At 38.3% G+C, this 27357-nt stretch overlaps 1 protein-coding gene across 14 annotated transcripts in view; it reads left to right on the top strand.

Annotated features, from left to right (window-relative positions):
* DLGAP2 (DLG associated protein 2) overlaps positions 1-27357 on the top strand; it is a 463247-nt gene that overhangs the window by 105010 nt on the left and 330880 nt on the right. For 6 of the 14 annotated variants that reach the window (XM_061460695.1, XM_061460690.1, XM_061460688.1 and 3 more), the window contains exon 1: positions 13167-13411. The exons of 7 other annotated variants lie outside the window; for them this stretch is intronic. The gene's annotated coding sequence lies outside the window, so the exon portion shown is untranslated. Of the gene's footprint in view, positions 1-13166; positions 13412-16104; positions 16183-27357 lie in introns of those variants that run through there. One more of the 14 variants, XM_061460692.1, reaches the window with a different exon arrangement.

The raw sequence follows: 27357 nt of genomic DNA, 5'->3' as shown, positions 1-27357 counted from the left end.
CTTGACCTAACTTCTCTGCCATCTTTGGCAGTGCTTCCTAGGAGGTCCTAACTTCTGCCTGTATTGAATGGAGAAGTTTGGGTTATTGGAAATCCCCTTGCTGAAGTATGAATTCATAATGGTGGTCTAAGAAGTCACTTAATTCTGTCATTGCTTGGTGATGCAAGAGCTTTAGCGGGCAATGCACTACTTTTGACCACCCCTTCTTCAAGGTAAATCCTTGAGAACAAGTAATTTTTCTAACCCTCTTTTTTTTTTAGTTTTGTACAGAGCAAATAATGCTTGTCTTGGATGTAAAGCTTCAGCACAATGCCATTTCATTCAGGGGTGTTAGCTGCAGCTTTGTGTTCCTTCAGTAAGGAAATGACTTCTTCAGCTCTCTGCTGGAAAGCTGAATTGGTGCTAGATGAGTAAGCAGTGGTAACCCAGGACAGTGCATAACAGACAGCAAATTAGTCATGAAAAGGCCCAGTGCACAATCTAAAGTAAGCTGTTGATCACCAAGTTGCCTCACTAGTAAAAATAGATCAAACTTGTGAAAAGGTCACCATGCATTAGCTTCCTAAAGTATAAAAGGAGACTGGTGTTGGTTCTGCACACCTGGTCATTCCATGTTCACAGAATCATTAAGGTTGGAATGGACCTCTGGAGAACCTCTGGTCCAACCCCACTGCCAAGGCAGGGACACCTAGAGCAGGCTACACAGGAACATGTCTAGGCGTGTTTTGGAGAGGGAAATTCCACAACCTCCCTAGGCAATGTGTTCAAGAGGTCTGCCACACTCAATTTAAGAAGTTCTTCCTCATGTCGAGGTGAAACTTGTGTTCTTCCAGCCTTCAGTGCATCACTAAGCAGTCGCAAGTTGCTCTGAATTAAAAACATGTCCTGAAATAAATCATTCTAAACCCGCCTGGACGCATTCCTGTGTAACATTATCTAGGTGTTCCTGCTCCGGCAGGGGGATTGGACTAGATGATCTTTCGAGGTCCCTTCCAATCTCTAACATACTGTGATACTGTGTGTGTGATTCTAGAATCACCCTTTGTAGTATCCAAACTACCCTGAATTGGCTAGTCATTTTGCACAAACTCCCTGCAGGCTGAAATGAATCAATACATTAACATGAGCTTGCAGACTTAACACATCCACACAGGAGGTATCATCGTCATATGAGTTTTCTTGGTAACAGAACTACCAAAAGCCTTGTGTTTCAGACCATGTCCTTGCACATAACAAGATACAATATATTTTAATCAGTGCATCAATTAGCCAAGAGATAAAGGCTGTGAACTATTGTTCTTGACTCATATCTGAGATTTACTATTCCTGGTTTGGTCCAAATTGCACTTCTGAACGTGTGTCTGCTTGCCTTGCACACATGAACAGTGGATTAATAACAGGTTTTCACATCTCTCCATAATGCTTATTTTTCTAGTCAGAACTAGCCTCAAGTTCACCAATAGATGGTGTCGAAAGTGCTCATAATTCTGTGAAGATTCATTCAGATCATAGCTTTACTGTAGATAATTTTGGCCTGGAATAAGTTACGTAATTCGATAGAAGCTTTTTATTTGGTAAATTAAACAAAAATACATTCAAGTATCTTCACTAAACAAGTCATTTGACAAAAAGACTTCCTTTTACCTCAGCCATTCTTTGGTGCTCAAGCATTAAAGAAAAATTTTTGGAATATACTATTGTACACAGCTGTTTGGTAGGAGGAAGTGGGGGCGTCTTCAGTGAAACACATACGTTTTGCATGCAGAGACTACTATTTTTGTTGTGAATTAATATTCAGTTTTGTTAAAGTTAAAGCGAATAAAGAAGAAACAAGTGCTGTGATGAACAGATTCTTGACAGTTACCAGTTCGCTGAAAGTGATTTCATGACTAAATGTCCTTGTTTAGTATATAGCCTGCACAATTAATGGCAATGTGTACCTCTCAGAGAATAACATGAAATCCAATATGAGTCAGGGATTTATTTTTTTCCTTTCCAATATCATATTGTTATGCTTTATTATTCCTGAATCTCTCTGTCATGAAATGTGAAATTAGATTTGTTTGGTTTTATCTACTCGGCATTCTTAAGCTTTGTGACATAGAATCTACAAGTTGAATGTAAATGTTCTTTATATTCATTTAGCACTTCAGTAACGTAGTCTTCAGTGTATAAAAGAACCAGGCTTAGAGAACAGAGATCAGACAGAATGAATAATAAAGTATGCTTTCTTTTTAGAGGTGAAATGAGTAACTACTGTGTAAGTTGAGTAATTGTAACTGTCTTGCTCTTACCTGATTTTCTCCCTCCTGCATTCTGTCAGGGATTGTCTTTCTCTAAGGTAGCAATTTGCACTCTTGATCACTGAATGGTGATCTTATAATGCCATTGGAAAATGGGCAATACTGAAACAGTCATAGAAATATCATGACTTGGGCACTTACTGTCTTGTTCTGCTATGTCCCTTTACCTACTGCAGGAAATGAGGGGCTGGGGGGAAGAGATGGTGCAAGGGTGTAGCCTTCCTGTGAGCAGAGGGGTCTGCAAAGATTTGTTCCTTGTTCATTTGGAGTCAAAATCCTTACAAATTGCTCCACCTGAGGGCAGAGAAAACCTTTTAGTAGACTAGGGTCTACTCCAGGATTTGGACTGCTCCAAATCTGTAGAGGTAGATTAATACCACATGGCTAGAGGAAGGTAATTTTGATTCATGGTATAGACAAAAGGATTTCAGTCTCTTCAGGGAAGCATAAGCCAGAAGATTTTCAAAAAATGAATGTGCTTTCTAACCTGAAACCCTTCTGTAGGCAATCTGAAAGTGCAACTGTGCCTGGGCATTTTTAATTAAAAAAAACCCAACATTCATAACAACATATAATGCACTACCACTAATATGCCATAATTAGCAATTAAGTCCATTCTCATTGCACATAAGAATGACTGTGCTGTAAAGCCTCTCTTCTCAAAGCTGTTGGAGCTCTCCCCCTCCGCTATTCTCCTTGAGCAGGAGACCATGTCTGCCTCCATTGTAAATAATAATAGACCTGGTGGGAATTGCCTGAATCTGCACTTGTTTTCTCTTAAAAAAGGAAAATAACATTTTACTGAAGACCATTTCTCCTGACTGCTTGGAAGCAGTGGCCAGGTTGCTCATGGTGGTGGTTGCTCATGCTTCTGTCTTTTCTGATGCTTATATAGCTTGAGTTTGCTGTTTATTTTGCTCATATTCTCACTCTCCCAGTGCCTTGTTAAACATTTTATGCCAGACTGATAAATAAGAGTTGTCTGTCCTTTTCATCCAGCTAGATATGTCTTTAAATAAAATACCTGCTCTGAAGGAAAACAAGTCAGCCTTTCAACTGAGCAGCAAACTGCAGTCATATGTTTAAGGACAGATTTTAATCCCAGTCTAGAACCACAATTCATCTGTATTTTGGCACGCTTCTGGCACAGAAAGGACCAGGAACATCAATTACAGCTTCTGAAAGAGCATTTTTCTGCTCAGGCGCTTGTGTGGTCCTCCTGACTGTGACCAGACTCATCATAGCTCCTGACAGCTGGACTGGTTATTTCACAGAACTAAAACAGATTTAAAAGCTTTTCCTCATGCTATTTTTTTCCCTTTAATTCTGAACTACTGAGTTCCCATTTTTCAATAATATATATAAAACAGGGTCTTACTCTTTGTTTGTTTGTTTTTTATAGAAATGAAAATTTTGCTTTCATGGCACTTTTTAATTTCAAATAAGTCAGTTTGGACCTTTGATATGCATTTTGCAGTCAGGGTAAAATATGGATATTAAAGATGGAGTTGGAGGTTTAAAGACAAAAATATCAGTAATTCTGTTGATTATGAACCCAGAAGATCTATTGCAATTGCCCTGATTGATCTTTTATAAAATGCAGTTCATGGGATTTCTTTTAAATAATATTTACTTGAAATGGACTGTAAGGCAGGAAAAGTATCTGATTATGATTTAAAAATATGCAGCCATTTTAATAAGAACTATCCCTTTATCATTGCGTTCCCAATGCACATCTGAGCCAGATACTGAACAATAGCTTCATCTAGTACCATTTCAATCCCCAGTAAAACATTTTGGTATCTATTAAAAAAGCATAAATAATACCTAGTGCCTTTATGGAAATTTATATTACTTATTAAGCTGAAATTATTTCATATTTCCTGATGTCGTGGTTTTGTAGTTTTCAGTCAAATAGTCATTTACTACCTTTGTCTTTACGGGTATTTGGGTTTCCTGATAATGGCTTTGTTTGGAATTGCAAACTTTTTAGTTTTGAGAAAAACAGGGCAAGACACTTGGGAAGTTCCTGACAATAACTGTGGATCTTTTACACAGAAAAATGTGAACTCATTAAATTTAACATACAGTATGCAATTATAGGCAGGAGAGAGAGTGTTAGCTTATTGGTTATAGTTTTTCTTCCTTTTTTTTTTTTTGCCCCTCCCATTATAGGATTGATACCGTTTCTAGGGCTCCAGAGAAATAGCACAAACAAAAATCCAATTTTTTCTAAATAAAATATTCTTTAATTGTTTTTCTCAGTAAGGACATCTTCCACCTCCACACTAATAAGCATTCTTCTGTGCCTCAATAGCTACCCACTCACTTTTTCTCTTTAAAGAATTGACTGTCCCAATTACCATTGAGGATTTTCAGTCTCTCATTAAATTCAGAGCAGCAGGCAATTTAATCAGGTGGTGATCAGTGTAACATTACAGAAAATGACCTTTAGAAAGTGTATCTTACAAATTTGGATACTCTGTTTTATCAAACATATTCTTACTGTTTAGTTCATTTACAGTTCCCTTTGGGGGAAAAAAGTGACTTGTAGACTGCTCCTGTGTATGTTAAAAAGTACAAAAATACGTTTCTCTGTATTATTTGTCTTCCGTTTGAAGTGTCAGCTCTTGCACATCAAGCAAATATGAAATTTCCCCCCCATTTTGGAGAAGTTTAAATCAAACATGGAGATGACTGAGGACCTGGGACATGGGCTACAGTGTCATTACTCAGGTGAAAGCCTGGCTTCTTTTTTTTTTCCTCTAGTCAGAGTATCATTTCCCATAGTTGCAGAGAAGGAACCCTCTTGCAGATGGAGGTTTTACGTTTCAAGTTGTGACTCAGAGTATCCCCGTGGGCTGTGGAGCGGAGCTCAGGCATCCGTGGGAGCTGCAGAGAGTGGAGGGTGGTGCTGCAGCCATCACCCCAGCAATTTGCAGGGCTCCACGGGCTCTGCAGCATGGCTGAGGACACTGCGGCTCAAACAGCTTCTGGAGAGCCTTTTTTCCAGAAATCCCTGGAGACTTAGGGTATCACTCTGTTAAAATGTGTGGTTAGTCTAGGGCCAATATACAGAGTACGAGAGCTGCCAGGCCAAAAAAAACCCCACTGGCATAGCGGGGTTCGGCATGGTGTAGCTGTAATAAAGTACGCTAAGCCATTGGTGCCTGTGTTCACTAGAGTTGGTAAATTATAACTATCCCCTCGAGATGAGCCATTGCAAATTTAATTTAACAAATTTAGTTGTTGTCCTGGGTTCAGCAGTAGCAGTCATTTTTCTCCTTAGTAGCTGGTGCAGCGCTGATAACACCGCTGTTTTTAGTTTTTAGTTTTTTTAACATGTTTTTAGTTGCTGCTCAAATATTTAGTCTGACCAAGGACTTTCTGAGTCTCATGCTCTGCCAGGGAGGAGGGGAAGCCGGGAGGAAGCAGACAGGACACCTGACCCAAACTAGCCAAAGTGGTATTCCATACCACAGCACATCATGCCCAGGATGTAACTGGGAGTTACCCGGAAGGGCTAGTTCACTGCTTGGTCGGGCTGGGTATCGACGGGTGGTATTGTATTCCCTTCCCCTGTTATTTCCTTATCCCTTATCATTATTATTGGTGGTAGCTGCAGAGGTTTGTGTTCTACCTTAGTTACTGGACTATTCTTATCTCAACCAATGGGAGTTAACATTCTTTGGATTTTCCTCCCCGTCCGTCTGAAAGCAAGTTGGGGGGGTGGGGCGGGAGGAAGTGGGCTGCGTGGGTCTGAGTTAGTGACTTCACTTAAACCACAACAGTTGTGTAGTACGACCAAGATCTAAAGCAACTGTATTTCCCATATTGTATTCAGATCACAAATTCACAAATTTGGGGGTTTCTTTTTCTTTTTTTTTTTTCCCTGTTCATGAGACTAGAAACACCTTAGCCCTTAAAAATTCAGGAATTTGAAGCCTGACCCATAAACTCCAAACCCTAAAATAGCTCAGACACAGGGCTCTTTATGGGTAAACCAGACCAGTTAAAGCTGTCCATTCATATGACATTTTGAGGCTCTATATCTAGAGTCTGCATCACACAAGGTGAATAACAAGCTGAATAGGTAGGGTTGGACTTCTAGGAGAGTGCATATATTGCCTCTTCTCCTCTAGCAGTAATGCAAATTGGGTGTATGCCCTGGGCTATAAGATCCAATGTATTTTATATTTCTTTCTTAGGCACTAGCATGCTCTGAGGATATAAATATCTTTTTCATATTATATCACACTGAGTTATGTAGTGCGACATTATTGAGCACTGCCAGCTAGAGAGGAAGATCTGACATCCTCTTCCGTGCATGTTGATTTCTGAACTCCTTTAACAACATCATCTGTTTCTTCAGATAGGCCTCTCCAGCATAGCTGTATTGGAAATGTGAAAGTGTTTATGTCAGAGAAGCAGCACTACAAGTACATTGTAAGAGGCATAACCGAAAGGTGTCTTACAGCAGTTCTGTCTCAATTTTGATGACAAAATCTGAATCAATTCCATGCACAAAAAGAATGCTAGTTTCATGAGATCAGAATTAACGAAGATACACCAATTTCTTTCCTCTGTAGATTAAAGAAATGAACAAAACCCACTGTGCCAAAATATGCATCCCACTTCTATCCTTTCCTGTATATCCTGAGTACACACCCAGGAAGAGAAGTTGACAGTGAAGCAGTATTTAATAATCTTTCTGTCACAGTTATTGAATAACAAAAGTTTTCTGCAAATGAACCTCAGGAGAGAGACCAAACTCAGCAGTAACTAAATGGAAATTAAAAACCAAAAGAGACAACTTTCAATGGCTATTTACCTAAAGAGAAGTGAAATTCCCTGTGCTGTCTTCCGGATTGAAAAGAACTTCTACAAAATATGAAACCAGGACATTAAAATACTAGCCACTGATTTTCAAACAATACTGTAAGTTCTTGAATATTTTAGGGTTCTGCTTTGAGCTGTTGTCTCTAAGCAACACAACAGGCAATGTAGCAATGTTTCATATGACTATAAAATATATCTACAGTTCTTTTCACCTAAATAGTGAAGTTGCTAAACCTTTGGAGACACCTATGTTAAACAGTGGATTAGTTGGTAAAACCCAGAAGATTGATTTTTTCATTCGTCACTATGAGACTCAGCTGAGAACGCTCCTCATCAGAAAACAGCATTGAAATTGGGGAAAAAAAAAGGTAAGATTAAGAAACAGTACACTTTTAATACCTTACAGCACCTGAAATTATCAATTACTTTTTTAGAAAAGATACTGTGTTTATTAGAAAGTGGTATTAAGGATGCATCTTTATCATAAGGATAAAGATGTGAATTACTGGCTGTGTAACAAGAGATGAATTGAAGAAAGGTCTGGAGGGAATTTTACAGATGTCCTAGTCATGAGAAACTTTGCAAAAAGCTTGTGAAGCTGCCCACAGATTTGAAGCTGTGAGAAATCTGAAATGCCATGGATGACTGTGACACTGCTTAAAATTGCTGAGGTTAATGGGCTGCATGGTGGCTATTATGAATGTCACTTAACTGCGCTGCTTTTACAGAACAGAGTTTTCCTCTTCCAGTGATGTTAATTATGAAGCATATGTATTCTGAGACAGCATAATGGATGCTATTGTTCCATTTGTGAAAACACTTGATGTTTATCGGTGCTTAAGGGACAACATGCTGCATAATTCTGCTGTACTTAATTTTATATTGTACATAATATAGCACCACATTTTTTGCTTTCCAGTAGAACATCACAGTTTTCTTTGTCACATTAGAACAGTAAAAAACTGTTCTCACTTTTATTATGGTCAATGAACCTCATTCAATACTTGTGATTTTGGAAAATGAGTGAAGGCTTTCTTCAGCCTGGTGAGTATTCTTTCTGAAGAGTATCAGTCTGATCTTCAACATCTCAAAGTTTCTAATTACTGTTTGTTTTTTTTTTTTCCCAGCAGGTCTCCTGTCTTTTATCCCCTGCAGAACTAATTTGGACTAAATCAAGTCATAAGCAAACTTACCAAATATCATGAAACTAGTGCCATGGGCATAAGAGCTGGTAGATGGCAACAGCTACAGAGGGTAGAGTTCTAACATTCCAAACAGTCTTAACTCCTACCTCTTCCCTTCTTTTTCCTCTGGGCAATGTAGAAGAGAGGCTTTCAGGTTTGCTCTGAATATGTATATATGGATGTCTTAATAAAGAGCACTGAAAATTTGTATGTGCTGGTTTTGGTATTTTGTTCTTGTTGCCATGAGCAAATGAAGGCGGCAAAGACCTCTTTCACTGATGTGCGTCACAAATCACTTTCTACAGAAAGAGAAGATTTCATCAAATATTTGTTGCCTCTGTGTAGAGAGATACTGCTGTAAGGTTTGAATTATTCCTAGATTTTTCCTGCTGCCCCCTAAACCCCATACAATTGATGCTGACTGTATGAGATGTCTTCCTTCCCCCCACCCCATAACCCACTTTCAACTTACTGAAACGTCTTGGATTGAGAAAGATTTTCATTTACTATAATGACAGCAAATTTTAGAATATAATAGAGATTGACTACACTATTTTAGGAGCTGAAGATCCCTTTTTTTTCTGCAACGTGTAAATCCTACGAGTTTTTAGCAGGTTCAAAGCTTAAGTAAAGTACATATTCCAAAAGTTCTGTCATTTGAGCTGCATTTAGCCATTTCTGAGCTATTGTGAATAAAACATTCCTTGCCTCTACCTTAGAAGCAAGGAAGCATTGCTTTGGAGACAAGTGCTTGAAGATGTGAGATGTGCTCTACTATTCATCTCTGAGGTATTAAATTACAGAAATTCATGTAATGCTCCTCTCCTTCATGCCCATCCCTAAAAAAAAAAAAAAAGCAAACACATTTTCAAGAAAGCTTAACTTAATAGTATTACAACAGTAAAATTCACAGCTACTGCTCAGGTCTTTATTCAGTTGCTGTCTGTCCTGTGAGTACTTCCAGACTGGATACAGGATAAAATTCTCTCCCCACAGTGGTGTGGCAAAAAAAGGCAACACTAATTACATATTGTGACAGATTGTTTTTAAAGATGTACCTCACAAAAATGGTGGATATAGGAAAAATGAAAATAATAGTTCAGGAAAAAACTGTGGAAGCTGTTGATGTTAAGTATGACTAAAGCACTGCAATTGAGGAAGAGCCTCACTGGGTGCTCCTTATGCATGCTCTTAGTAATTGTGTGGCTTTGGCTTCCTTTGAATGATCTATCTGCAAAGGTAAAAAGTAACCAAAATGCAAATTTTGTTTTGTGAACTGAGAAATATCTTTCAGCCTTTTACACATACACCTTTTGAAAATGTCTTTTTAATCCACAGTTCTAATTTGGTTTGGACTCAGTCTTGTGTGACACATCTCTGAAGTTGTTTTGATTTAGAAATATATATATTTAGCTTAGTACTGGCTGAGAATTATCTTATGGTCTATGTAAGATGGATGCAGTCCCTGAAAAATGCCATTGGGATAGACAGAAAGCTATTCAATCTTATTATTTTCAGAAAAAGATGATTTTCTCAGCCCAGTAAGGCTTGTCTTGATACTTCATTTAGAAGGTTGGCCCCATTAACCTGCATGATGTGCAAAGTATGAGCTAATGCTGCTGCTGGTGTCAGTGCTCTTTTGGATAGAAGAGACTAAGAGCCTGCAAAGTGCAGACTTAGTTTCCCTTTTATTATCATTCAAGGAGGCATGCTCTGTAATGGGTCTCTATAGGGGGAAAAATATTCCCTTCCCTCCCCAGTCCCATTAGTCCAGAATTGTTGCTTCACCAGTGCAGATGTCCAGCCGCCTAGCTGGACTGAGGCACCAGGCTGCCTGCCCTGGAGTCTGTAGCTCACTCTAGAACAGAATAGTTATTTCATTTGGAAAGGACTTACAATAATCATCTAGTCCAACTGTTTGATCAGTTCAGGGCTGACCAAAAGTAAAATCACATTAGGAAGGACAAGCATGTTATTATTTACTGTAGTGACAGGACAAGGGGTAATGGGTTAAAACTTAAACAGGGGAAGTTTAGATTGGATACAAGGAAGAAATTCTTTCCTGTTAGGGTGGTGAGACACTGGAATAGGTTTCCCAGGGAGGCTGTGAATGCTCCATCCCTGGTGGTGTGCAAGGCCAGGTTGGACAAAGTCTTGGATAACACGGTTTAGTGTGAGGTGTCCCTGCCCATGGCAGGGGGGTTGGAACTAGATGATCTTAAGGTCCTTTCCAACCCTAACTATTCTATGATTCTATGATTCTATGATTAATGGCCTGTATACTTGCATACACTTAATGTGTATGTATTTCTCTTGAACTCCTCAAAGCTGAACGGATTATGACTACAGTTCTTTGAAGGAATGAAAGGTCAATTATAAAACTGTGGGAATAACAAAGCATTTATCAAAACACTGTGCTGTCAATTGTGTGATTGAAATGGTCATATGTATCCTTTCTTTTCCTGCCTTGTTGGTTGTATTGCCCATGTTGTCACTGTAGCTCAAATTCAGAGGCTGTGTTCTGCACCAAGTGCTTCGTTTATGCGTGGAGTCATTGTGAAGACTTGCACCCTGAAAGTTTCATTAAATTGTGTCATTCAAGAAAACTATGTTAGGCCCAGACGTGTTTGGTGTTTAGGTTGATGCTTGGGGAAAATCCCATCAAACAAGGTAACCTTGCTGTCTTGAGCAAAGCAGGAGAAACCTTGAATGTTCAATGTAAGAATTCAGAAATGGGCTATGTGTTATGAAATGTAGAAGCACATATATTCATTTAGTAGTTTTTGAGTGCTAGGATGTTAAATGATAAAGATTAAGTTCTTACTGTTATCAGGACACAAACTATAATGTAACATGACATTAATTTACCTCATTCAGTGGGTTTTCAATGTTTCTATATTGAAAGCCAGTGATATGAGACTTGTTTTCTGTGCTACCTTTTGTGGAACCCTTATTCCAAGAGCCCTGGGACTCTGGATCGTAAGAAAATCACTAAGCTCCTTCTAGTATCTGGAAAATCTGACAATTTCTTCTGTATTTATTTCACTAATCTCTGTCTCAGTTCTGTGCTGAGTCTGTACAAAGTCACCGAAGAGGCAGGAGCGGGATCTCCCAATTGGCAACTGGTTCCCTGGTATCTGTTTTAGATCAAGAGGCTACAGGATCTGACTTTGTAGTTCCTGGAAATATATAGTCTCTCCAAGCATCCGTCTCCCCTCTTATGAAATAACAATAAAAAGAATATATTCACAAAGGTATTTCAGGGGTTAAGGAATCAGTGTTTTGAGTAGCTGAATGCAGAAGTGCTTTGTATGATTAAGTACTGTTTTAATTAATTAGCTTAGGATTTTGATAATGTTCTTTGTGAGGTCCTGCTGTGGTTCATTTAGAAGAATGCTGTGTGCTCTTCCCATGGGAGTGTAAATGATGGTGTGCCCAGAACATGACCACAGCCCACATCTCAACACATCCAAAAGAGACTGGACTCATTAGCTACTATTGAAGTTCAGTTACTTTGTATGTAAAGATGTTGGAACCCAGAGGAAATATTGGTGCTGTTTGGCAGGACAGTGTATGTGACTGTCCATTATTTAATAGTGACTGCCTATTTTCCTGGTGTTCCTCTTGGTCCTTGAGACTGATAGACCAAATACCTGGCTTGAAGTATACCTGCTATAATTCTTGGTATATAGTATCCTGAAATAAAGCTTGGGGGTCTTCCCAACTGGTTCTTTGCAGCCAGCTTGCATCTTTATTTGGGCTACTTGGGGGATGTCAAAGGGATACAGCATGAGTCAGACCCAATACCCTAATTCCTATCTAACTGATAAGAAGTAGATGTAGTTGTGCAAATTTGTACACCTACACAATAATGGCTTCATTTTCCAAGCTGCTCTTCTGGCTGAATATTACAGATAAGGTGCTATTTAGAAATGAAGTACTGACTGTGATGGGTATAAATTGCTAGTAATCATGCCAAGGGCAAGTATGGGTCGCTGTCCTTTTACATTTCAGTCGCAAAGAGAAGTCTTTGGTGAACATAGCTGTTCTTCAGTAAATGAAAGACAGAATTGCAGTCTCTTTTATGATAAACTCAAATAATCCATGTGCATGCCAATCTTAGATTTTGGAGGCAGCACCCTTCAATTGCAGGGGCAAATGTGCATTTGGATAAGAAAAGTAGACAGCGAAGTGTAATTTTTGGCAAGAAAATGTTGCCTGCCCTGTTTTTTCACCTTAAAGAGGAAAAGGAAGAGAGATTATTTCTTGATACAGTGTAGATGTATCTCTTCTTCCAAGCTCAAGCTGATAAGCTTTTGCAAGGTGTTACTGCTTTCACAGAATGGTTGAGATTGGAAGGGACTACCAAAGGTCGTCTAGTCCAGCCTTCCTTCTCAGTCAGTGCTCTGAGGCCACCATACTTAACACGTCTCAAGTATTTGAGGAATTTTAGCCACAGAAATAGTTCCCCACTGTCAGACAATCAGGACTCTCTACCTGTAGGTGAGTAGTCACCTCTGAGCCTTAAATTTAGCCTCTTGACCTGTGCAGATGCGGAAACTCAGGTCCACTTTTAACTTTTCTCTACTTTGTATCGTTTCACTTGTGCTTACCTTCAGTTGTTAGCGCTGTGTCTGCTGGCTAGCATGATGGAGCCTGATTTCCAGACTGTGGCTTCTAGATGCTATGGAAACAGAAATAAATATTTTTTACCTTTTTTTTTTTCTGTATTTTATATTATGTAAGTGCACTAGTAACAATGCATGGCACCAGGAATGCAGTAATTGAATGTGCTGTGCAGAGCTTACTCTTTGTTGCTTAGCAATTAAATGTATGCACGCAGCAGCAGCACTGACAAAAATGTTAATAAAAGGTGACAAGTTATATCGCCAGAAAAAAATTACACAGTTAAGGAAAAAAATCTCTGACGAGATACAGGAGCAGCAGCAAATGGTACATACTCACAGATTGTGTCCCTCCTGAAGATCTTCAGGTACCGGCCACTAGAGGGGCTGAGATGATGGGAATAGGAGGTATTCACATTTATAGCATGGGCTACAGACACACAGTTGTGCAAACATCATGGTAAGGCTTTTTGTTGTTGTTGTTGTTCCTTTATTATTTGTACATATTTTTTATCTGTAAAATGTCTAGAAACCTGTTCTGTTTTCTTTGTTTCATTCTCTTTCTTGGTGTTCAGGTTTGCAGATTTTTCACAGCATCTCTTTCAATTGAATTTCTGACTTTCCTAGCAGATCCTTCTGTCACAGTATAAGGTTTTATTTATATAACATGATGCAATCTATCATGTTAATGTAAATAGATTTCTCTATAAAGCTGGTTCTTTAAGAATACCAAAATGCTTGTTTTTCCTTTTTTCCCCTTAATTCAGAGGAAACATGAACTGCATTGTAGGCTGCAATTTTCAAAAAAGCTCAGCATTTAAAGACTCCTTTCTTTCTGAGATTTGTATGTTTAACCTTTCGCTCCTTCACTCTCATCTTTAGTCTTCTTCCAAAATTCTCTGTCACTTGTGTTGTGCTCAGGAAATGCACCACATCTTGGACTGGCTAATTCTTATTAAAACACTTGTTTTGCTGTGGATAAACATAGTTGTCAGGCTTATTTTAGGGCTTTTTCTAAAGCAGTTTGACAAATTGTTGCATGAAATTCTTTTCATTACATTGAGAATCATTTACAGGCTGGAAGTAATTGCCCTTAAATTGTTTATTAATGTCTTTGGTATTTAGCAAATATTTCTAGTTATGTGCAGTATTTCAATTCTTTTTCTTCTAACAAATGTTTTGTTTTAGAGGTTTTCCTCATTAGATCTCTGCTCACCAACATGCTGATTCTGCACTTGACAGTCTGCCTGCATAGTGAATTACAGTATCTGGGCCCAATTTTGTTCTATTTGTATTATAGCCCATTTCATTTTAACTGAATGCAAGTACTAATTTGGCCGTACTTGCTTTCAGAGTTATCTCAAGTTGTGCCAAATCATCAGACAGTCCATTTGGAGTTTGGCGGGCTTTGCTGAAGCTCCTTCATTTTTGGTGAAGTGCTATTGAAAAGTGCTATTTTTCAAACAAAAGTAGCCTAAGTTTTCACTTAGTTCAACGATCCCAGTTTCCTATCCTGTGCCTTAGCAAGTGAGATGGACCCTGAATCAGTGCAGAGCATATTGTATTCTGTGTAAATAAAATTAATCCAAACTTTTTTTAATTCAGGCACTATAACTTAATAAAAACTCAGTAAAACTAATGATGAAAAATCAGAATACCACTTCTCTTCCCTGGCTGATTTTTAGGAACGTATCGGTAGAACAGTAATTGAGATAATTCTGTGCACAGAGCATTGCTGTCATAAAATGCAAGCAGCAAAATTTAGAGAGTTTTTTTGAGCTAGCTCTCCTTATGTTTGCGTCACTTGTTATGCTTTTTTTTTTTTTTTTTTCAAAAAGGAGGCTTTTAGGAAGAGTTAAGCAGGCAGGAATTATTCCATACAGGTGAAACTGTATCTCAACCCCAAACCAGCTAGGGTAAGGAAATGATAGTGCAAGCTAGGGAGCAGAAAACAACAGATCATTGTGCTAAAATATCTTGAGTACATTTGATTATGATCTTTTTAATGAGATGGTGTACAACTTGCTCAGGACATTGAATCAAACACCTGGAAGAGGAAAAGTTTAACTCTACTGGGATGATACAAACCCAAATTTCCCCGATTTCTTTTTCCCTCTTCCTTCTACTCCATTAAATGTTAATCATGCCAATATAAGCTTTGAGAGAATCACCTTGATTTGTGAAATGCTCTTCTCTGAAGAGAAGAAGAGAAGCTATTTCCAAGTAAACCTGTGGTATCCCTAAGTAACAAAATAATTCATGCTCTAGAAAGATTTTTTAAAACGTATTTATGTGTTCCTTCTTTTCCATGTTGCCTGCAATGACATGTAAATACAGTGTATGCATGTGTGTATATATGTATGTGTGCATAGATAATGGAATGTGGAAAAGCAAATGCTTTACAGAAATGTCTGCTTAAATGTCTGCCTGAAAATGCATGCAGTATATTCTTTTTTAAGTAGCCTCCTCCTGGTAGTGCCTTCACTCAGATTCTCACCATTCCCATATAGTGTTCTGTAAATACCCTGTGAGAATGACTAGCAGGGAGGATGATCTTGCATAACAGGCAGCTGACTAATTTAGACCAGGAACATTGATCTACAATGACTGAAATAATCTCAGTCTTTTTCTGATTTTGGCATTTGAAGTTTTAGGATTGCACTCATGGATACTTCTGTAGCTCAGTTTCCGGAAGTCACTGTTCACATATTCTACCATTTTCAGATGGTATGTTCCTGACACATAGAGAAGGCTATGTTAATTTTTTGTAAATTACCTGTACCTTATGCCACTTCTTTAGATATATGCCGTAATAGACTATCTCCTCCATCTTTCCACATATGTTACCTTGTCCTTCATACTTTTATTCACCTTTCTGAATACTGTCCCTTGACCTAAGCTATTCTTCTCTTTTATCCGATTAGATTAATTCAAGGTTTCAGAAAAAGACTGCCTCTAAAAACTCACTGAAATAATGAGTCTGTTGTCCATCCCTCTCTCCCTCCTCTATCTTCTTCAGTTTTGGACCACCCAAATAAAGACTGGGACTGTGGGGTATTTCAGCAGTACATTAATGTGCCACTTATGTGGACACCTAGCCCCCTGGTTTTTGAGACACTGATTTCAATTAATGCTGGACACTGCAAAGCCAGACACTGCAAAGAGGCAGGACTTGCTCGAGGACTGGTCTGTCCTGAGTCTGAAGCCAAGGGACGAAGCTGAGCTTGCAAGGTGGGATTGTCTTTGAGCATAAATGATTGCTAATCAGTAGAGCTGCTTGGAGATTAACTCCAGTGCTTTCATTTGATTGATACTCAGCTTTTATCTATGGCTGTTTATACAGATACAGTGCCATTGAATAATATGTGTATGTGTTTGCAAACACATGTGAGTCCACAGGGCTATTTGCCACTATTGAGTTTGCTTTTCATCCATGCTTTTGTATTTCTGTTTGAAGAGACCTTAAAAAACTTCAAATACACTGTTATACAGATGCTACATAAATAGACATGTATCTTATATTCTTTGCTACCACAAAAATATGACTCATCACTGCAACTAATTTTGTATTGAATAAAGGTGAATTGGATCTGAATTCCTAAAGCAGGAAAAAAGTTAGTGAAGAAATTACTGTGTAGTTTGCTGGTTTTGTTTTAGGCAATGAAGCCCTTAAAAAAACCCAGTGCTTCATAAATATATGCCCATTACAAAATCCCCAAACCTAGAACTGCAGAATCTGTTGCCTCTCCTTTTGTTTATTTAGCTTTGTATTCTTATTGCAAAAATACGTATTTAATGGGTAAAGCAAAGAAAGAGAACATGTTAAGAAATGAGTAACCAGGTCTGCAATTGAACTTCATAGGAAAAGGAACATTCATTTTTTTCTTTTTCCCCACAAATATGTCTTGCTTACAGTAATCAGCTAGGCAGTTTTACACAGGTTCACATTAGCTGCTTATACTTAACTTGCAGAATGCATCATTATGAAACAGGTAAATTTGTTTAAGTCAAAATTTTCTCCTTTACTAAAAAATCACCAGGACAATGTGATGGGTAAAATTTAGAACACTACTGTATAATAAATGAGTAATCTGAGAAAATGTAATGCATAGACAACAGTCTCTCCTTGCTGTACTGTTGCTCAGATACACAGCTTGTCTGAATCTAAATATATTGATTTATAAAAAGTGCATATTTGGTGATACATACCCTGTCAGCCTGAAAACAGTGAACAGGAAGAACAATATTGATATAACTGATTGCCTATTTGAATAAGCCCTTACAGAAGTACAGTAAGCTGCAGTGGAATGAAGCTTTAAAAAAATGACATTGTGATACGTGTTTTGGCCTGTGACTGAGAGAAAGGGGAGTTCAGAGACATCCACTCAAAGGCTTTTTTAAATTTCTGATCAGTGGAGAAGAGGAGCTTTTCTATGAAATAGCTTGTCACAGACCCGACATCCCAACAATGGAGAGTATGCCGTTAGACTTGCTTATCAGTTTTAATGTGTGTGATTTGGTGCTTTCAGGCTCCTTAACATAATTAGTATGTTGCTGGAGATATTTGTTCCATCAATTGTTAGAAAAGAGTAGAATCATAGAATCATAGACTGGTTTGGGTTAGAAGGGACCTTAAAGATCATCTTGTTCCATCTCCCTGTCATGGACAGGGATGCTTTCCACTAGACCAGGTTGCTCAAGCCCCTGTCCAACCTGGCCTTGGACACTGCCAGGAATGGGGCAGCCAGAGCCTCCCTGGACACCCTGTTCCAGTGTCTCACCAGCCTCACTGTGAAGAACTTTTTCCTAATATGTAATCTAAATCTTTCAGTTTAAAGCCATTCCCTCTTGTCCCATTACTACTTGCCCTTGTAAAAAGTTCCTCTGAGTTTTCTTGTAGGCCTCCTTTAGGTACTGGAAGGCTGCTCTAAGGTCTCCCCAGAGCCTTCTCTTCTCCAGGCTGAACAGCCCCAACTCTATATGAGAGGAGCTCCAGCTCCAGCTCTGATAATCTTCATGGCCCTTCTCTGGACTTGCTTCAACAGGTCTGCGCCCTTCTTATGTTGAAGCCCCAGGTCTGGATGCAGAGCTCCAGGTGGGGTCTCACAAGAGCAGAGTAGAGGGAGAGAACCATCTCCCTTGACCTGCTGGCCAAACTCCTTTGGCTTTCTGGGCTGCAAGTGCGCATTGCTGGGTCATGTTGAGCTTCTTGCCAACCAACACCCTCAAGTCTTTCATTGCAGGAGTGCTCTTAATCCATTCTCTGTCCAGCTTGTAGTTGTGCTTGGGGTTGCCCCAACCTTGCACTTGGCTTGGTTGAACTTCATGAGGTTTGTGCTGGCCCACTTCTCCAGCCTGTCAAGGTCCCTCTGGATGGCATTAGTTCCCTTCAGCATGTTGACTGCATCACACAGCTTGGTGTTGTTGGCAAACTTGCTGAAGGTACATTCAATCCCACAGTACTTTGTTCTTTGCTTAGTAGAGAAAGTCTTGCAACAGAAAAGATTGTAAACATCCTTTTTGGTAGCCTTGCCATTTAAAAACATTTATTTAACTTTGTATTAACTATTGATGCTGTTTGCTGCTGAATATAGATGTGTTTATCAGTGTATTAGTGGGAAAAACTTTGGTCATCTATTTCTCACAAGATGCTAGTGGTAAGGAGTTCATGGACCCTTTCTCTTTGGAACCCATTCTCTTCACCAGAATGAGAATAGCCTTCAATCTGTGGCATTTTATGGATGCCACAAAATCAGTCTGGCATGCTTATTGTTGGAGAACATTCAAAGAAAGAGGTTTGGGGGAAAGCTTGGGTTTATTTTCAGCTGTTCAGGCCTTGCAGAAGGTGAGGGAGCTGAGGCTTGCTCCCTTCCAATGGAAATCCTTGCCAAGCTTGGAGTGCTGTCCTGAGTACATGCTGACCTGTGGATAAATAAGATATGAGTCTCAATTACACCATTTTAACAGATGAGGGAATATTTGCCCTCTAGATGGAGCTGTCCACTTGTGTTACAGCAGAGTTGACGACAAGCATACAGACAGAAGATGAAATCTTTCCCCTGGAAGAATGGTCAGCAGAGCCCTGCAGCCAGCAGGTGCTCAGCTCAAGTATATAGGATAACAATTATAAACTCTCCTCTGTCTGTCTTAGAGATGTGGGTATGGTAGAATAGGCTACAGGGCAGATTTCCCTGTTTATAGCAGACTTCTTTCCTGTGCTTCCATCACTGGCTGTTTTCTTGCAGGCTTTCTCTACTCCCTCTTCTTGTTCACAGCTTGTGGCTCACTTTGTCTCTTAGATCTTGCAGGCCTACAAAGTTGCCATTTCCTCAGCTTCTTCCCTGTCTCTTTAAGTCTATCTGCCAGCTGTGTTCTATACGATAATGACTTTTTTTATAGCTGTGTTTTCTCTGTACTGTGTACTGAATTGTTATGATGACGAGTCTGCACCCTATGTGTCTGTGCTTTAGGTAAAGCAGAGGCATGTCTTTTGTGTGCTTGTAGCTTTACTTTGAATAATTTCTAAAGTATAATTTATAGCTTTACAGGTAATTTGATCCCTAACTTGGATTAATTTAATTGGAACAAGGTCTGTGTTTGTCTAAATATTGTCCCATTATAAATTTTCTTGTTTACGGATTAAGATACTCTGCCATATCTTGTAAAGCTGCAGCTGATGCCCTATTTGAAACCATAATTAGGGCTGACTGGTTCCCAAGGAGCTGGGGCTGTGAATTTTCATTGCACTGGGTATATGTGTTGAAAAACAGAAGAAAATATGTATTTGTGCCAACCAGCTTGTAACGTATTTTAAGTAACTTAATAGTTGGTACACAGAGGTCACTTTATTTTTTTGGCATTTCTCCCAGGAGAGAAGACAGGAGCACAAGTAGCTAGGCAAGAGTAACAGAGAACATCTTAAAAGTCACAGCAGCACCCTCCCAATAAATATCAGCTTTTTGGTATATCACCTTTCTGTTACTCAGCTTTTATAAGCTCCTGCTAAAATGCTATTCTACTTTTGCCAAAACCTGGGCACACTTGCATTTAGTAAGACTTCATCAGAAGGAAAACCTCTTTCACATTCTTATTTATTTTGAAAACTTTAGAGCAGAGAATTGTTCAGAACTATTCATATCACTTTCTATGACTGAAATAGATAATGATGACTTCTTTGAAGGCGTGAAGTAGTTGCCCTGTGACATATTTGTCCTTGAAGACTGGAGATTTCAGGCAGTGGATTAATTTTTAAACCACAGCTGAGTCCTTTGAACTTCTAGGAAATACTTTCCTCCCTCTTCAATATACCTAGTTGCTGTAAATAGAAATTATGCATGAAAAAATTACCACTGCTGATTTGTTGTTTCATGTGACATTTAATGCATTGGCCAAAGTCTGTTAGTCTGAAAATGAGGGATTACAGGAAAAGCTGTTTTTCAGATGAGCTGAGAAAGTAATGGCATAGCAGACAGTATTCAGAGTTCTTACAGGTTGGAAACCCGATTTGAATACTAAGTGAAATTTGCATATCTGTCTTTTAGGAAAGCATTTATGATTTTGGTAAGGCTCTGCCTGTGACTTTTGGGGGTCTTGTTTATGTACTTGGGGCTGGCAATGCTGGAAGAGATTATGTGCAACTGAGTGTTGAGGGAGCTATATATCCTGATTCAGCAGTAGGAACAAGACTCTGATGGCATTGCTTCTTTACCAACTGTAGCTATAGTTCAGTGTAATTTCTGCTGAAGGTTTCAAGTATTCTATCTGCATGTCCCGTTCCCAGTGAGCACTCTACTCTTCCTGAAAAAAGAGGAAAAATGTTCTCAGTGAAACTTTCTCAAAGGACCTCACTGAGAGTATAAAGAGTAATATTAAGAACTTGGACCTAAAGGGTTAATGAATAAAATCAGAGACAAGGGAAAGCAAAGGGAAATAGTTGAACTGATAAAATGTGCATTGATTTACCTCTGTCAGATATGTCACCTGGTGACTAAAGGCTATTAGCTGTAAGGAGGTATTGAGGGGAAAAGAGGAAGAATAGGCTACTTAGAGGTAGGAGCAGTAGCCAGGGTGGTTCAGGAAGCTTTTCAAAATAACAAGCAATAGCAGGGAGCATAATCACCTGTCATGCTGGGAGGAACTTAAGTAGAAAGCTACCTGCAGTAAAAGAGTAAAAGTAAGAAATGTTTTTAGTGACTGTCAAGGACACAACCACTGGACACAGTTTTAAAGAACAGTTTTATGGTATACCAAAATGACAATGAATTCAAGAAGTATTACAAGTCCTAGCCAGTATGACATTTATATACAAATACTGAAAGGAAGAATCATACTGATTACTGTAAGATAAAGCAAAATAAAAAACAACCAAACAAATATGTATAGCTATTTGTTATCACAACAGAGAGGGAATCTAATCAGGGAAGATGAACTTTTAATTTTCTTGGAAGTTGGAAGATTTACAATAATACTAAGTATTCTTCAGAGTTTGTCTTGCTAAATCCACAGCTACTGCTTCTCTTCTGGCATCCTCTACCACATTTTCTCAGTTTCGGCTTTGCACTGGCCAAGAGCAGAGAGCTGTTCCACACACACTGATGAAGATGGGGTCTAACAAAGCATTTCCACTGCAAGGTTTCTGCTGCAATAATTGACCTCACACACAGATGTGTAATAATAATATACCTCAGCTAAGAGTCTAAACTTAAAAAGATAAAAGCAACACTGCTAAAAGGCTTATAAACCAAAGAGATTTTTTTTTTTGTCTGAATAATTTTGGTGCATTTGGTGAATTTTAATGCTTATGGAAATGAAAGATTTTCTTGGAAGCAAAGCAAGTGTAGGCAGTAACCATAGTGACTTCTACACATAGCAGCTTTGCCAGTGTGCTTCAGTTCTAGTCTGCAAAATCCTAGTTATCAAACATTTGTAGGTTTGTATAGGCCAATATCAATGAAGGGTTGATGAAAGAGGGCTATTGTCCTTTCATGAAAGTCTAGAATCAGAGAAACACAACAGTCTTTTGCCAAGTGTCTCACTGAGGTCAAATCTAAATTATGAAAGAATCAAAGGGTTTCCACTGCGAATATTTATGTTATTGCTGATGCTTTTCCTTTGCATGCTGGCAGGGTTAAATAACCTATTGGTGATACTGCATTTTTGTCATATCATTCTCTGGCCCCTCAGCCACACTTAAAGAAGAGCCACTTGACAGATGTACTATAATATGCTTTTCTGAACTACTGCTAGAGGATTTTACTTCTTCCTTAGCACTGTTAATGAGTCATCTTGGACACATTGTCTTTCTTCAAGAAATATGAAACTTAATAGCAATAATCTACTGAAAAAATATTTTGACTATTTTATTTTCTATGTCAAAAATAACTTCCCTATTTTTAGTAGTCATGCTAAACAGTCCTTTCACTGCCCATTTTTATTGCCACATGTTATGCTAGAAAAAAATAGAATTGGAAGTTGTAGTACGTGATGGTTTGGGAACTTTCTTTTGGGATGGAAGCAAAATGGAAATGTAGGCTGATAGAAAAGGCAAAAGATAAGGCCACCTGCCAATGTTTAAATAGCATTCAGAACAAAGAAAAAGGCAACATTATTGCGAAATTATTCTATATTTGTACATTGAATGTTGCAGTATTGATTATTGTATATAATTTCATTAAATTTCATTCCCTATCCCATGTTGTGAGTTTTTATTCTGCGAAACAGGAAGCATTAATATAATTCAGTTAGACATCAACCCACACAGCATGTTTTGACTTCAAAAGGTCCAGACTCTAGTATGCCAGCTGTTGCAGTGCAGCATACATTTAATATTGGGCTTGAATAGTAGTCATATTTGTATACTGGAGGTATGACAAAGCATAGATTATGTGAAGCAGAATTTTTTTTACATGCTGGACAGTCAAGACTACATCATTATTAGCAAATAGACTGGAAATATTAAAAAGAACTTGTAGGGTATCTACTTCTGGCTGTGACTTGGCGGCAGCACTTCTGCTTGGAACCTCACATCAGTGAAATGTTCCTTTGGGCTTGCCAGTCCCTGTGAAAACCTTGAACTCTGCAGCTGCTGACACAAGTCTCTCTCCACCTTCCCCTAAGTCCTGTTTATCTGCTTTTCTTTTTCCCTGATGCTTTTCTTCTTGGTTTCTTACACAAAACCAAATCTCAAAGGCATGGTTTTCATATTCCCTGGGCTAAAACCTCAGATCCTCCTTTTCTCTTTGAGCAGGAGTCCAGCTTGTATTATAACTGAAGTAAAAATAGTTAAACTCGGTATAGAGGTAAGTAGAGGAAATCTTATTCATCATTATTTCCAGGAATTCAGACTTAATTTAGTTGGAGTATTTTCACCTCAAACTGTATGACTGGATCAACCAGAAGCTTGATCGTGGTACTTACTGTTATCTTATTAATCTTAGTACCTATGGCTGATCGTGAAGAGTAGCTTTTTGCAGTATAGATATATATGTATAGAGAGGGTTTGCCTGATTTCGAATTTCCCAGCAGATAAGAGAAAACTATTATTGGTTATTTACAGTGCCTGTGCAAACATGTAAGCATTTACGCCACTCGCTTAAGACTTAAAGCCTCAAACCAAGACGTTGTAATTCATCATTACTGAAGTCAAACGTGGAAATGGAGGTTCTAGCTTCAGAGGAAATGAATGTTTTCTCCCCTTACAAACTGCTGACATGAGCAGGTCATAAGCCTATAGTGTGGTCCCAGTGTTTTTCTCTGAAATGCTGCTACTGATCACATTGACAAACTGCCGATACAATTGTACTGCTTGAAGATGTATTAGGTTCTTCAGCTTTTAAGGGGAGAACAGATTTCTTGATTTTAGATTTAGCCAGAACCTGATCATCCTTTGGTCATCTTCAAATCCTTCCTCTTTGTTATTTTTTCTTTCCATAGATTTTAGAATGATTTCTTAGAGCAGCATCTTCAGTTTTGAAGTGAAGTCTCCTGGCCATTTTTCAAAGATGCCAGGAATGTGTAAAATCCAAAACCACATAAGAAAAGATTGTCTCATATCACTTGTTCATCTATTTGAACTTCTTAGAAAATTGGGAAAGAGAAGGGGAAAGGGAAGTCAAAGCAAGAAACACAGGACTGCAAATGAAAGAATTGTGTTTGTCATAGGACATACATCAGAAAACAAGAAGATAGAAACATAAAAAACCTGTCATTTATCACACGTCACTGGTAACTATTTTTATCCCAAACAAAAAGAGCTCAGATGGTCTACATAGGTATGCTCATACCAGTGGTTTCTGAGGCAGTATTACCTGAGAAAAGTATTTGTAGGTTTGTTAAAAATAATGCTCCTGCTATCAAGTTTGTTAAAATTTAACAGTGAAAAGTTGAGACACTTCTTAACTGTTGTAAGCTTGCACATCTCTACAGGGAGAGCAAGTGTTTACTGTTTATTTTTATTTTCCAATAATAATTTTGAGATACCAAGTTCTTGGGTATACTCTGAAAATGCTGCTGCAAATAAAAGGCTGGAAGCTCTGAAAAGGAACAAAGAGAGGGTAGGCTATTAAGCTTCTAAATTAAGCCCTCTGGAGATATTAGTAGAAAGAAAACCATGAACTTTTGAAAGCAATCTCATTGTCTTTAAAAGAAGGCATTAATTGTACTTTTTTGTGTTATTGTTGCTATATGGTCTTTCAGGATTGTCTTTCTTCTTATCAGTATTATTGCCATTCTTCAACCCATACACAGAAGTGTAGCCAGAAATTTTTGCAGTCTTGGCTCCAAATGAGCAAGTGATTGTTGTTCACAAAGCTGGCCTGCACGCAGATACATCTTCCACCTTGGGGATACCTGAATATAAAGAATTTCTGACATGCTAAATTGCAAGAACTGTCTTTTTTTTCATGTCACAAGTTTATGACCATACCATAGCTTTGCTGGTCAATGTTAGGATGATTTTATAACCTTAATCTTCAATGAAGAAAACTATTTCCATAAATCACCTGTCTGACAACAAGAATGTTTTGTCTCAACAGTATAATTTATACAGAATCCTGATCTGAAATGCCCTAAGAATTAGATTTATAGGCTATGAGGATGAAGCCTCCTAACCATCTGACCTTTGGCACTTTCTACCAGGCATCATACAGTATCAAGGGCTGCGGTAGAAAGGAGTATTTTGTTACTGCTTTTAATAAATAGTATTTTGCCCAAACTTCCGGCCCACAAATATTTCAACTTATCTTCTTTTCAAAGCAATGGGGAGTTCCACTAAAAAGAGAATAACTTAATAAAATGCACAGTTTCAAATGCTGAATGACATCAGACAGAACTTTTCTATCCATTTCTTCCAATCTCCCAAATAATGGTGATTTATTTACAAGGGTCACTAGATGCAAACCATGGTTGTCCCTTATCAGTCTACAGCTGGGTTAACCAGGCTTTGAAAAACAAAGACATCCTCCTCCCCCTTAAAAATTTTAAACATATCTGCTCTCAATTATTTGAATATTGCTATGGAAATGAAAAATATTTGTTTTCCCATCAGAACATGTCACTTTTTATTTGATAGATTTTTTTTACACCTGTATTCCTAATGTAGTGTGAAATTAAAATGAACATTCATGTTTTCTTTGGGAGATCAACATTACAGCTGATGATATAGAAATGAGCTTATGAATGGGGCTTTTTCTTGATTGTTTTAGCCATTAAGTAATAATTTATTGTGATTATTATTATTAAGAATTTACTTAGGTGTGATATTGGCAACAGATATTTCTACCTTTTTGTTGGGTAATAGGATTTTGACAAGTAATTAAAAACTACAGATTATTCTTCATCATTATTATTATATTATGACAAATTACATTTAGCCTTATGTGGCTGAAATCTCCCTTTGGAGTTTTCCATGTCCTGTTGAAAAGCAATAGTGATAAATCTCAGAGATTTAAGGAAGAATCTTTGCTTAAGTACAGCAATGTGATGCATCTTGTAGTAATGTCTGTTCAATGTGTCCAATCAGTTAGGTTCAGCTCCTCAAGAGATTTTAGACAGTAAGTAGACCTGACTAAACTGAGGAGGATGCACTTCTTAGTCCTTCGTGTTCCTGGCTTCAAACATTAGAAAAGACGGCAGACTAAAAATTCCTTGTTCAAGACACTTGCCTAATTTTCCTGTTTGTTTGCTGTAGAAACAAGTGGAGGTGCAAATTCTTAAAAGGCTTTTCATTGTCTTAGTGTGCATGCTCCTTGTTAATTGACATACCCAAGGGGTGATGTCAGTAATGATATTAAAGGAAGCATCACGCAATGTGCAGTAGCTGTTTTCCTACTATGTTTCTGGCAAAGGATGACATGCAAAGATTCATTTTATTTGTACTGACTGTTGGTTGTTTTCAGTTTAAAGGAAAGCATTGCAATTCCTGTTAGTATATTTTTTTCTTGGTTTTGTATTTCCCCGCAGGTGTATTAATAAGTAAGTAATAAGTAAGTTACAGTGACACTTTACTGGAGATGACAGGGTTTCTTGCAACACGAACCAGCAGACAAGCACATTTAATTGAAGCAGTTTGTTCCACCTCTGTGTTAAAGAAACAACCTACTGAAATACAAGTAGGTGTTTTAGAAGGTAGCATCCTCCTTTCTCCTGCCTTTCAGAATGGAGTTTCAATAATCTATTGGTGGTTTTTGACTTAGGTTTTAGTTCTAATTTGTGGAAAATCTTGACATTTTAAAGTAGATCCAATCTGCTTATTCTCTGCCCAGGAATGTGCAGATTTATAGACTGGCCTTAATGCCTAGAGAGATTTAGTTTCCAAGTATGCAAGCGAGAATAAGCCAAATGAAAGGAACGCCTACAGGAATTTCAAAAGTGGCCAAAGGACATTTAGAGTTATGTTAGGCTATCTGAGGGAGGTTTATCATCCCAACTGTAAAGAAAAGACATTAAGAGGGGTAAAATATTCTGTTGTGTTGTCTGCAGTTTGGTCCGATGTCCACTGCTTGCCTAGAATTAGATGATGTGGCTTATGACAGTCTCCCCCCAGACTAAATATAACAGCTTTCTTTTCACTGGGGTGACTTGTTCTTTCAGTATAGTCCTTCAGGCAGTCCTAAGACAGCAATATGTATGTGGTATTCTCTCATGTATATCCTTACACAAATGGGAAACATTTGGGAGTGATGATCCATTCTCTATAGCACTCTCTCTTACAAAGCCTAGAGGCCTTTAAGCAAAGATTAGAACCATCAGAGCATCTTCCACTGGACCATGTCTAACATCCTTTTCTGCATAGGAAAGCTGTGTTCTAAGCTCATCACTGTGAGGTAAGCTCAAAACTAGTTTAAGGAAAAGTGGTGAGATCCTTTGGCTCAGATGTTAAAAAGGTTATTGTTTTAAGAAAATGCACAC

Source organism: Pezoporus flaviventris, unplaced genomic scaffold (assembly GCF_033815535.1).
Source record: "Pezoporus flaviventris isolate CSIRO_AGI_PZ_B2104156 unplaced genomic scaffold, CSIRO_AGI_Pfla_v1 ptg000031l, whole genome shotgun sequence".
Taxonomy (NCBI): Eukaryota; Metazoa; Chordata; class Aves; order Psittaciformes; family Psittacidae; genus Pezoporus; species Pezoporus flaviventris.
Note: the sequence above shows the minus strand (reverse complement) of the source record. Positions and strands in the feature narration are given on the sequence as shown.